Below are 12,049 nucleotides of genomic sequence, written 5' to 3'. Positions count from 1 at the left end.
GTTCCACGGTGGCGCCATAGCTCCGTTGAGCCATTGCCCGATTCGAATCACCCCCACGCACTCAATACTAGCTCTATATGCTGCGGATTGAACGAATGACTTCATCGGTCATACCTTACCTCCAGCCACGGCCCAAGCGCTGCTGGACACGTGATGGCGCGGCACCGCGACGACACCGAATCAATGGCGATAAATTGTCACTGCCCTGGCCACCATCCTTGCCTGGCAACGGCACGAGCACCCTTAGCGCAAACAACTGATGCCCCCCGGTCTACACCAAGGCACCAGCGCGGGCTTGCCAGTGTTCTTCTAGTGGCGGCATCCACCCAACCCAACAGCCACCGGCAGCGGCGTTCGATTTCCTTGGGATGGATTCGGAGCCACGTCTCTATGGTCAGGGGGGGTCGCCATGGCTTCTTTTATACCTTTAGGCCAAAGTCCACGGAGGACAACCAGTGCCGTATCAATGGCCAATCCAACCCGGGCTTTTTGGAACAGACCGTGCGGATCTAGCAGAGGGGATAAATCTGACAGGGGCGTCCCACGTGTAAGCGATAGCGGCGAGGAAATAGGAACGCACGCCCGCGGAAATCGCGCACAGGTTGGCGCGCTCCACCCGGCGAGTTCGGCGGCAGGCGCGACGAGTTCGACTCGAGGAGGGAGAAGACGGTCCTGGCATTCTAGCCCTAACCGTATTCTGTTGGTGAGTGGGCAGGCGAGTTCGTCGCGGCGGGATTCGTGGATCCGAACGTAACTAACATGGGGAAGAAGACTGGCCTGACTTGCGGGCTCACAAAGCAGCGAGCAGATCGGGAGCGTGGGTGCGACATCGCTTTGATGACGAGTGGGCCAACCGAGTCAGTGGTCATGGTGGGGCATGTGTGTCGTTCAGGCTGTAGCTGGTAGAGCCAACGTGCCAGCGCAAGCTACTAGGCGAAGTCAGCGGCGAGCGGCTTGGGATGTAGCCATCCGGCTTGCTCCACGCTGCAGCTTCATGGCCGAAATACGGATGCCAGCAAGACATCAGCTTCACAGTACAGTGGCCAGCGAGTAGGCCGCGTAGTGGCCCTTCGGCCAATGTTCTGGGCCAAAGGTGACATCCCCGTAGGCTTCATTTTCTTTTTTTCTTTTCTATCTCTTTCTCCTATTTTCTTTATACAAATTTAATTCAAATCCATATTTGGTTTTAAGTATTGAACTAAAATTTAGATGCACAATCAAAATCTCAGCATGGATGCAACCCCTTTTTTAATATATTTATTTAGCATTTATTAAATGTAACATGTCTCAATAATAGAACACAACTTAAAATAAATCATGATATTATTCCTCATATAATAGAAAAACTAACTAACTTCCTTAATGCCTTATTTAGGGTTTACAGAGAGTCCATTCTCAAAACTGAGTTACAGTCATTGGTATCCATCACTACCGGAATTCGGCTCTTTGCCGAGTGCCGGTGGCTTTGCCGAGTGCTTTTTATCGGGCACTCGGCAAAGTCCTACGCTCGGTAAAGATCTTATTTACCGAGTGCGGGACACTCGGCACAGTCCAGCACTCGGCAAAGACTGCTTTGCCGAGAGTCAAACACTCGGCAAAGAGGGCTCTCGGCAAAGGGCCGTTAGCGGCCGTCTACAGCTGACGGCTGTCAGTCTTTGCCGAGTGCCACATATTGGGCACTCGGCAAAGGACGCTTTGCCGAGTGCCTTCTCTAGACACTCGGCAAAGTATATTTTTATTTTATTTATTTTGTCTCTCAAACTTTTTGTGGTATGTTCCTACACTATGTAGACCTATATTTATCATTTGTGGACAATTATAACAGAGTTTTCAATCGTTAGTAGATTTAGTTCGTTTATTTGAATTTCTTCGGAAAATTCAGATTTGAACTGCAGGTCACTCGAAACTTGGAAAACCGTGCATGCAAAAATGATATTCATGTTACTTACCATAAGTTACGACCGATTCCAGGAGCGTACCGGAAACTTCAAGCAACATGCTCACTAAACATGGTCGTGAACTTGACATCCACATGTTTAAAAATTGTATAAAACACAAACAAAGTCAGAAAATCATGAAACTTGTCTACGTGTCATGATATCATATGTTAAGGCTGTGATAAAAAATTGAAAATTTTTCGAGAAAACTATGACGCGCTATGTGTACAAACCTAAGAGATCCACATTGAAACTCTATGATTTCATGTGTAGTTTTCTTAGGTTTCTACACATTGTGTCTCACAACTTTCTCCAAACATTCTAAAATTTTTATCACAGCCTGTACATATGATATCATAACACGTGGACAAGTTTCATGATTTTCTGACTTTGTTTGTGTTTTATAAAAAATTTAAACAGTTGGATGGCAAGTTCACGGCCATGTTGAGTGAGCATGGTGCTCGAAGTTTCCGGTCCGCTCCTGAAATCGGTCGTAACTTGTGCTAAGTAGCATGGATATCATTTTTGCATGCACGATTTTCCAAGTTTCGAGTGACTTGCAGTTCAAATCTAAATTTTCCAAAGAAATTCAAATAAACGAACTAAATCTACTAGCTATTGAAAACACAGTTATAATTGTCCCAAAATGGTACATGTAGGTCTACATAGTGTAGGAACATACCACAAAAAGTTTTATAAACAAAATAAAAAAAATAAAATATATTTTGCAGAGTGCCCAGCTTGGACACTCGGCAAAGAAAGCTTTGCCGAGTGCTTGTCGTGCGGCACTCGACAAAGTTTTTTTAAAAACCCTAAGTCTAGTGTTTGCCGAGTGCCAACAGAAAGACACTCGGCAAAAAAGGCACTCGGCAAAGTATATTTTTAATTTTAAAAAAATCTTTGCCGAGTGCCCGCGATCTGGTACTCGGCAAAGACTGTTTCGTTGGCAGTAAACCGAGCACCGCCGCACTCTTTCCTCTCACTCTCTCAATCTCACCACTCTCACCCGCCGCTCGCCGCCTCACCGCGCGGACGCCGCCTCGCCGCTCGCCGCCATTCGCACGCCGCCCCATCCCTCCCCGCCATAGCTCGCCGCCCGGACGCCGCCTCGCCGCGCGCGCCACCCGCCTCGCCGCTGCCGCGCCACCCGACCGCTGCCGCGCCGCTCGGACGCCGCCTCGCCGCTCCCCGCCATTCGCACGCCGCCCTGCCCCTCCCCGCCATACTCAGGCCGCCCCGCCCCTACCCGCCGTCCTCACGCCGCCACGGTCGCCGCCCATCCCTGCTGTCCTTACGCCGCCACGGTCGCCGCCCTCCCCGCGCGCCATCCTCTGGTAAGAGCTGTAACAATCCAAGTTTTAGCATCGTTATAGCAAATTTGTGTAGTCTGTGGTAAAATCTTAGATGTTTGTGAAATGTAGATGTAAATTATATGTTGTGTTTGTGAAATGTAGATGTAAGTTATCTGTTTTTATGAATGTTTTTAAAATTTAACCATGCCACTAAATAATTATACTTAATTATGTAAGATTTGTTTTCATGAACTTGGAACGGATATTGAAGTAAGCACAACCTGTCAACATCTATACTTAATTATCTAAGATTTGTTTTCATGAACTCGGTGGTGTGTCATGTGCTACGACCCGCGGGAAGCCCGGGTCAGGGGTCCTAGTTTTAGTCCCGGGGAATAAAATGGGCGTGTACATGGAGCCTTTGATTGATGAATTGGTCCGTGCTTGGGAGGAAGGGGTATGGACGTACGACCGAGCTACGAAGACAAACTTCAAAATGCATGTTTGGTACCAGTACTCCATGCATGACTTTCTGGCGTATGGGCTATTTTGCGCCTGGTGTGTTCACGGTAAGTTCCCATGCCCAGTTTGCAAGGAAGCTCTTAGGTTCATTTGGTTGAAGAAGGGTGGCAAATATTCGTCATTCGATAAACATCGACAATTTCTCCCTCCTGACCATGTATTCCGACTACACATCAAGAACTTTACGAAAGGTGTCGTGGTGACAGACCGCCCACCTGCAATGATGACTGGTGCCGAAGTTCGCGAACAGATAGATGGTCTCGTGGCCAACCCAGAAGGTGGTTTTGTGGGATATGGTGAGCAACATATGTGGACACATAAGTCGGGCTTGACTCGGGTCCCCTATTATGATGACCTGCTCCTTCCACACAACATTGACGTGATGCACACTGAAAAGAATGTCGCCGAGGCACTTTGGGCAACAATTATGGAGATTCCTGATAAGTCAAAGGATAACGTAAAGGCAAGAGTGGATCTGGCAGAGTTATGTGATAGACCAAACCAAGAGATGAAGCCGCCTAGTGGTGATAAGACATGGAGAAGGCCTAAGGCCGATTTCGTCCTGAGCAGGGCCCAGAGGAAGGAAGTACTACAGTGGATCAAGATGTTAATGTTCCCTGATGGGTATGCAGCTAACCTTAGTAGGGGGGTGAACTTATCTACTCTGCGAGTCTTAGGGATGAAGAGTCATGACTTCCACATATGGATTGAACGAATTCTTCCGGCGATGGTTCGAGGCTATGTCCCTGAGCATGTCTGGCTAGCGCTTGCAGAGTTGAGCTATTTCTTCCGTCAGCTTTGTGCAAAAGAGTTAGCTCGGACCATGATTGCGGACTTGGAAAGGATGGCACCCGTGTTACTGTGTAAGCTGGAGAAGATCTTTCCACCCGGCTTCTTCAATCCGATGCAGCATTTGATTCTTCATCTTCCGTATGAGGCACGAATGGGGGGGCCCGTGCAGGGACGTTGGTGCTATCCAATCGAGAGATGTCTAAAGACTATCCGAAAGAAATGTAGAAATAAATGCAAAATCGAGGCTTCCATTGCAGAGGCATACATACTGGAGGAGGTGTCAAACTTCACAACAACTTACTATGGTGACAAACTGCCGAGCGTGCATAATCCACCCCCTCGTTACAATGATGGCGACAATGAATCGAACCTCAGCATTTTTCGAGGGCAACTCGGAAGCGCAAGTGGTTCGACCACCAAGACCCTGAGACATGAAGAGTGGCGCCATATCATGCTATATGTATTGACCAACCTTGAAGAGGTGACGCCATACATGGAGCAATTTCTTCATGAATTCTGGCGTCGATCAAGGGACCCAACTCCACAGGAATATGATACCCTTCTTGGAAAGGGTGCGGGAAATGGATTGCCCGATTTCATTTCCTGGTTTAAACGTAAGGTACATGCTTAGTTTGTCATTTGAAGTTGCTCTTACGTGCGAATAATATAACAATCTAGCGTGTTTGAACTTGCAGGGCCAAAGAGAGCCGTCTATGAGTGCCGAGTTGAGACAAGTAGCCAATGGCTTTGCCTATAGGGTCAGGAAATTTTCTGGGTATGACGTCAATGGATACCGTTTCCGCACAACAAGCTATGACCAAAGTCGGCCCAATCGAAAAACCACGTGTTTTGGAGTCTTTACGCCCGGGCTTGACGAGGTCGAGTATTATGGAAGAATTGAAGAAATATATGAACTCCATTTTTATGGTTCCAAACCTCTTACTCCAGTGATATTCAAATGTCATTGGTTTGACCCTGAAGTTACGAGACGGACACATTCTAATCTTGGGCTAGTCGAAATTCGACAGGATACCACCTTACCAGGAGACGATGTCTATATTGTGGCCCAACAGGCCACACAAAGTGTATTATCTTCCATATGCGTGCCAAACGAAACAACATCTTAAGGGTTGGGATGTTGTGTATAAGGTATCACCGCACGCTAAATTACCTGTTCCAAACGATGAAGATTATAACTTAGACCCGGACACATACGACGGAGAGTTCTTCCAAGAAGATGGGCTCGAAGGGCAATTTGAGATAGACTTAACCGAAGCGATCGGAATGGAAGTAGATATTGAAATGGTTGTTGATGACGAGGATGATGAGGTGCAAAATGAGAATGACTTAGAAATACTTGAAGGCAATGCCAATGACGAAATTACGCCTTCAGATGGTGTTGACTATGAAATGGTTGATAGTGATGATGACACTTATGATCCGGCTAACCCGGACACATATGAAGATTATTTTTAATCGATGTAATGCTATATTTCATTTATTTTGCATATGTTTCTAAATACATATTTTTTATCTGTGCTTAATTGTTTACTCTTAATTGCAGGTTGTTGGACAAAGATGGTGGCGGTGGGACGAGGACGAGGAGGGGGAGGGGGAGGGGGAGGAGGAGCACCCGTAGGACGGAGAAGGAGGCGCAGCAGGACGACGCCGTACAGCAGCAGGTGGAGCAGCAAGCCGCTGTCGATGCGGCACAGCAGGACGACGACGATGTGGCACAGTTAGACTTGGTCTTGTGAGATACTTGGTGATGTTAGTGATGATCCAGACTTATATCTGTTTTGTGATGATCCTAACTTATATTTGTGAGACTTATATTAGTGAGACTTTGTGATATATATGGTGTTGATGATAAATGTGTTCATTCTGTGATGCGATTGATATATAATGTGATGTGAATGATATATATCTTTTGTTTGTTTGGATGGAACAACAAAAACAAATAAAAAAGGAACATCCTGGTCACATTGCCGAGTGTAACACTCGGCAAAGGGTCGCTTTGCCGAGTGCTATGGCCATGGCACTCGGCAAAGAAGGAAACCTGGGAACCGGTAAAGCCATCTTTGCCGAGTGCTGACCATGGCACTCGGCAAAGAAGGAAACCTGGGAACCAGCAAAGCCATCTTTACCGAGTGCTGTTGCTAAGACACTCGGCAAAGGGACTGGCAAAGAGGCCCACTGGAGGACTCTTTGCCGAGTGCCGGTCCACTAGACACTCGGCAAAGAGTCCTCATTTACCGAGTGCCTACGAGAGCTCTCGGCACAGGGACTGGCGGTGAGGCCCACTGGACCAGTCTTTGCCGAGGGCCATGATAGCAGGCAATCAGCAAAATTGGCCTCTTTGCCGAGTGCCAAAGAAGACACTCGGCAAAGGATCCATCACCGTCACTTGGCGCCGTGACGGTGACTTTTCTTTGCCGAGTGTCAAATGGCACTCAGCAAATTCTTTGTCGAGTGCCCAACAGAAAGTACTCGGCAAAGAGACCGCTGCCGATGTACAGTTCGCCGAGCGTTCTTTGCCGAGTGTTACACTTGGCAAAGCCTTTGACGAGTGTAAAATAGCCTTTGCCGAGTGTCTGAGACACACGGCAAAGGAGCTGTGTTCGGTAGTGCATAATGTCTTTCACTTGTTCCATAGTCTTTATTAGTCCAACTGTGGTATGGTTGGTTAGTCAAAACTAAAAATGCGCAGCAGGAATTGTGAGGCTGGTGAAAGAAGTGAATATACCAATTCACTCTGGCTAGTAATACGGCACTCAAATTCATCAATTACTTTGCTCAAGAGTGATTCCACAACCTGAAAATTAACAAACTCAATATGAATGTTTATTCTCTCAACCGCATTGCATAAACAGCTAGCTACACAGTAGACTCACTGATGGAATTTCTTCGGGTTTCTTATCTGAGAGAGTTGTTTGAACAAGCATCCTAATGTAGTCTGGAGCAGTCTATAGCTAAGAAGACGAGTATCACCCAAATTAAAAAGAGAGTTACGTAATGTGAAAGAAGAACTAGGTAATTGATTCTTACTGTTTCAGTGGGTTCTAGAGAAAAATCAAGACCTATTTGCTCCATGATATGCCATCCCGGAGTAATTCAGCTGAGTGACTCATCATCGCCCTCTCCAACTTGTCACTTCTATTGGAACAAGTCTGATTAATTAGAGTACTAGACTATAAAGTATGAAGCTAAGTCAGCTAAATGTGAGATGAAATTCTAACGGATTCGTAATTCAATCTAGCATAAATGAGACTACACCAAAATTCAAGCTCTCCAAGAGAATAAAAATGTATTCTAGCAGACTAGCACAACACATTCCGTTTAATATTATTTTCAAGAGAGAGAAAATATAAAAACAATAATTTAATAGAGTAAACGGTTGCAATGATCCAAGACTATTACGAATGCACTCTGAGCATAATCTAAGCTAATATCCGGAACAAAACTAAAAGCATGCAGTCATGCACCGACTAAAAGATCGTGACTGAATCTGAATCACACACAAAAAAAGTAAATTACATCCTACCATGTATGCAATAGCCTTAACTCAAATTGAATATGTACTTCCCATTAAAAGATGCAAATTTCATTCGCAAAAAAACATGCAATTTTTTCCACCGCACAAGAGAAATACACCACGACTCACCAGCTTCATCCGCCTTGCTCCAGGCAATGTCGATGTTCCTCGAGGACACAACAGTATCCCCTCCTCCTGCGACGCCGCACCCTTTGCCCTGCTGTCGCGTCACTTCCTCCACGACGGCGGCCGCGTCGACCGCCACCTCCTGCTCCGTCGACGCCATGGGAGGGTCTGGACCAAGACCAGGACCAGCGCCGAACCCAGTGACCCGACCACGGTTGGGACGCTTGGGAGGAGGCGTGATTACTGGGAGGAGGGCGGGGAAGCCAGTGGAGGGGAGCTCTTCCTGGATCTCTCTCCCTTATTCTTGCGCAAGGAATGATGGAATGATGGAAAGATAAGAGTAGATTCACGGGTTAATATAAAAAATATTACTTTCTAGAGTAAAGTTGTAAGAAGTTATTTAACTTTCTAGAGTCTGTACATGTACTCTAGGAAGTTACTTAACTTCCTAGAGGAGGCCATAGGAAGTTAGCGGCTCATTTGACTGGTCAAAAGCTAACTTTCTAGAGGAGGCCGTAGGAAGTTAGCAGGAGCGGCTAACTTCCTAGAGTAGGCCGTAGGAAGTTGGCGGCTCGTTTGACCACACGAGTTGGTCAGCATCTGAAAGCTAAATTCCTACACCTTTTATAACAAACCGTAGGAAGTTATGGTTATTTCCTAGAGGTATCAGTTGCCTCTCGGAAGTTATTTATTTCCTACGGTTTGTTATAAAGCTGTAGGAAGTTAAAAAACCGTAGGAAGTTTATATTTTTGGTGTAGTGGTTATTAGAAAAGCAAGAAGATCTTTTGTATGAAGAACATGATAAGTTTGTAGAGGCACAAAAATCCCTTGCTTTAGAAATTAAAAGGAATGAAATGCTTTCTTGTGAATTGTCTACATGCCATGACTCTATTTCTAGCTTAAAGAGCATAAATGATGATTTGAGTACTAAGTCAGAAATAGCTAATAAATCAACATCTTGTGTAGAACATGTTGTAGTTTGCAATAGGTGTAAAGATTTTAATGTTGATGCTTGTAGTGAACACCTAGTTTCAATTTCTAAATTGAATGATGAAGTGGCTAGTCTTAATGCCCAACTTAAGACTAGCAAGAGTGAATTTGACAAACTAAAATTTGCAAGGGATGCCTACACGATTGGTAGACACCCCTCAATTAAGGATGATCTTGGCTTCAAGAGGGAAGTCAAGAACTTAACAAGCCATAAGGCTTCCATCTCCGCTAAGGAGAAAGGGAAGGCCCCTATAGCTAGTAGTGCTCAAAAGAACCATGCTTTCATGTATCATGATAGGAGACATTCTAGGAATGTTTATAGAAGTTATGATGCTTTTTGATTCTAATGCCATGATTGCTTCTAGTTCTTCTATTATGCATGATAGAAATTTGGCTAGGAAAAATGTTGTTCATCATATGCCTAGAAGAAATATTGTTCATGTTCCTAGGAAAGTAATGAATGAACCTTCGACAATTTATTATGCTTGCAATGCTTCCTTTGCTATTTGTAGGAAGGATAAGAAGGTAATTGCTAGAAAATTAGGGGCCAAATGTAAGGGAGACAAGACTTGCATTTGGGTCCCTAAGACTATTGTAACTAACCTTGTAGGACCCAACATGAGTTGGGTACCTAAGACCCAAGCCTAAATTTTCCTTGCAGGTTTATGCATCCGGGGGCTCAAGCTGGATTATCGACAGCGGATGCACAAACCACATGACGGGGGAAAAGAGGATGTTCTCTTCCTACGTCAAGAACAAGGATCCCCAAGATTCAATCATATTCGGTGATGGGAACCAAGGCAAGGTGAAAGGGTTAGGAAAAATTGCTATTTCATCCGAGCACTCTATTTCTAATGTGTTCTTAGTTGAGTCGCTTGGATATAACTTGTTGTCTGTGAGTCAACTTTGTAATATGGGATATAACTGTTTATTCACAAATGTAGATGTGTCTGTCTTTAGAAGAAGTGATGGTTCATTAGCTTTTAAGGGTGTACTAGACGGCAAACTTTATTTAGTTGATTTTGCAAAAGAGGAGGCCGGTCTAGATGCATGCTTAATTGCTAAGACTAGCATGGGCTGGCTGTGGCATCGCCGTTTAGCACATGTGGGGATGAAGAACCTTCACAAGCTTCTAAAGGGAGAACACGTGATAGGTCTAACTAATGTAACTTTCGAAAAAGATAGACCTTGTGCAGCTTGTCAAGCAGGTAAACAGGTGGGAAGCTCTCATCATGCCAAAAATGTGATGACAACATCAAGACCCCTGGAGTTACTTCATATGGACCTCTTCGGACCCGTCGCCTATCTAAGCATAGGAGGAAGTAAGTATGGTCTTGTTATAGTTGATGATTTTTCCCGCTTCACTTGGGTATTCTTTTTGCAGGATAAATCTGAAACCCAAGGGACCGTCAAGCGTGTAACACCCCTGGTGTTACTGCTACTAAAACTTGAGCATGGCATCATAAGCATTGGCATTGCATATGTTTGACACACCTAGAGTGCATTCACTAGGCAAAAATTTCAAACAAGTTGTATTGTTTTAGTGTTTTGCAAATAGAACCCTGGATAGGGAACTTAACCCTAAATAGAGATTAAAGGGGTAAGACCTAACCCAAATTGAGAAAACCTAAAGGCTTTAGGGAAAGAGTCATAAAATGTCCCCAAAAACAAAGTTGAATCCCATTTATACCCCTGGGATACCAAAAACCCTAATTGAAACCCTGGAAAACCCTAAAACCAAACCCTAGGGGCCTATGTGCAAAAATAGTGCACTTGTGAACTAAAGTGCAAAAACCATGTTAAATAAGTATCTTAAGTACTATGGTTCACAAATATGTGAATTTGCAATCTAAACCCTAAGTTTTGGGCTTATATGCAAAAAGCCACACTTTTTCTCAAATGATTAAGTCTGAAATCGGGGTGATTGGCTCAACTTTGGAGCTTTGCATCTTTCAAATTCTAGGGTTTTTGCCCTAGGTCACCACATCAAGTTTGTAGCTCAATCATAGGAGATCAACTTTGCTTAAGGTTGTGAGCTCAGTTGTTAAGAAAAATCCAGAGATAATTAAGCCTAAAGTCCGGCTGTCAGGCTGACTAGGTCTGAAAATCAGACTGACAGGTGGATGCCCTGAACTTCAAGCCCAATTTCAAACCAGATGCAGTGGCTTTTTGGGGCAACATCATATGGCAATATTGTAGATGGCATATTGCTCTACAAATTTGTTGCAGAGCCTCGGATAGGTTGCCATGGAAATTTGAGAGAAAACGTGACCTAAACATGATCTGTGAGGCGCACTGTTGAATAAATTCCATGGTACAGTAGACCCTGAACTGAAGGAGATCCCGACTTAACCCCCGCTCGTCGCCGGTGAGCTGTCGCCGGTGGTCGATCTCTTGTTGCGATTCGTGCACCGTGTACAACAGATAAGCTTGACCTGGTAAAAATCCGGTACCGGATTGAGCTACGGCTAAGGCCGCCGTACTTCACCCCCCAGCTCATCGTCGGTTGGATAGTGTCGGCGTTTCGAGACAGGGGGGTCCCTAAGCCGACGAGTGAGTGTGCTGCGTGCCCCAGCCCAGATGGGTCGAGCGCGTGGGCGAGCGCGAAGGGGGGAGAGGCGAGGTGGCCGGAGCCGAGCGTGAGAGAGGTGGAAGTCCCGCGGCCTTAGTGTTCGTCCCGCGCCCAGGTCGGGTGCGCTTGCAGTAGGGGGGTTACAAGCGTCCACGCGGGTGAGGGAAGCGAGCGGCCCCAAGAGAGCGCCTGTCCCGTCCTCGGTCCCGCGCGGCCAACCCTCTCTAAGAAGGCCCTGGTCCTCCCTTTTATAGTCGTAAGGAGAGGATCCAGGTGTACAAA

At 45.6% G+C, this 12,049-nt stretch overlaps 1 long non-coding RNA gene across 2 annotated transcripts; it reads right to left on the bottom strand.

Moving 5' to 3' along the window:
• Window positions 1-7,190: 7,190 nt before the first annotated feature.
• On the bottom strand, window positions 7,191-8,511 carry LOC103653917 (uncharacterized). Of its 2 annotated transcripts, XR_565803.3 has the most exons (4): window positions 8,208-8,511; window positions 7,592-7,699; window positions 7,438-7,515; window positions 7,191-7,358 (listed from the first exon to the last, which is right to left on the bottom strand). It is a non-coding gene; the product is annotated as an uncharacterized lncRNA (long non-coding RNA). The 2 variants fall into 2 exon arrangements; XR_002268812.2 differs by having other exon boundaries at window positions 7,438-7,699.
• Window positions 8,512-12,049: the final 3,538 nt, after the last annotated feature.

Source organism: Zea mays, chromosome 4 (genome assembly GCF_902167145.1).
Source record: "Zea mays cultivar B73 chromosome 4, Zm-B73-REFERENCE-NAM-5.0, whole genome shotgun sequence".
In the NCBI taxonomy this organism is placed as follows: domain Eukaryota; kingdom Viridiplantae; phylum Streptophyta; class Magnoliopsida; order Poales; family Poaceae; genus Zea; species Zea mays.
The sequence above is the reverse complement of the archived record's forward strand: the minus strand, read 5'-3'. Positions and strand labels throughout refer to the sequence as shown.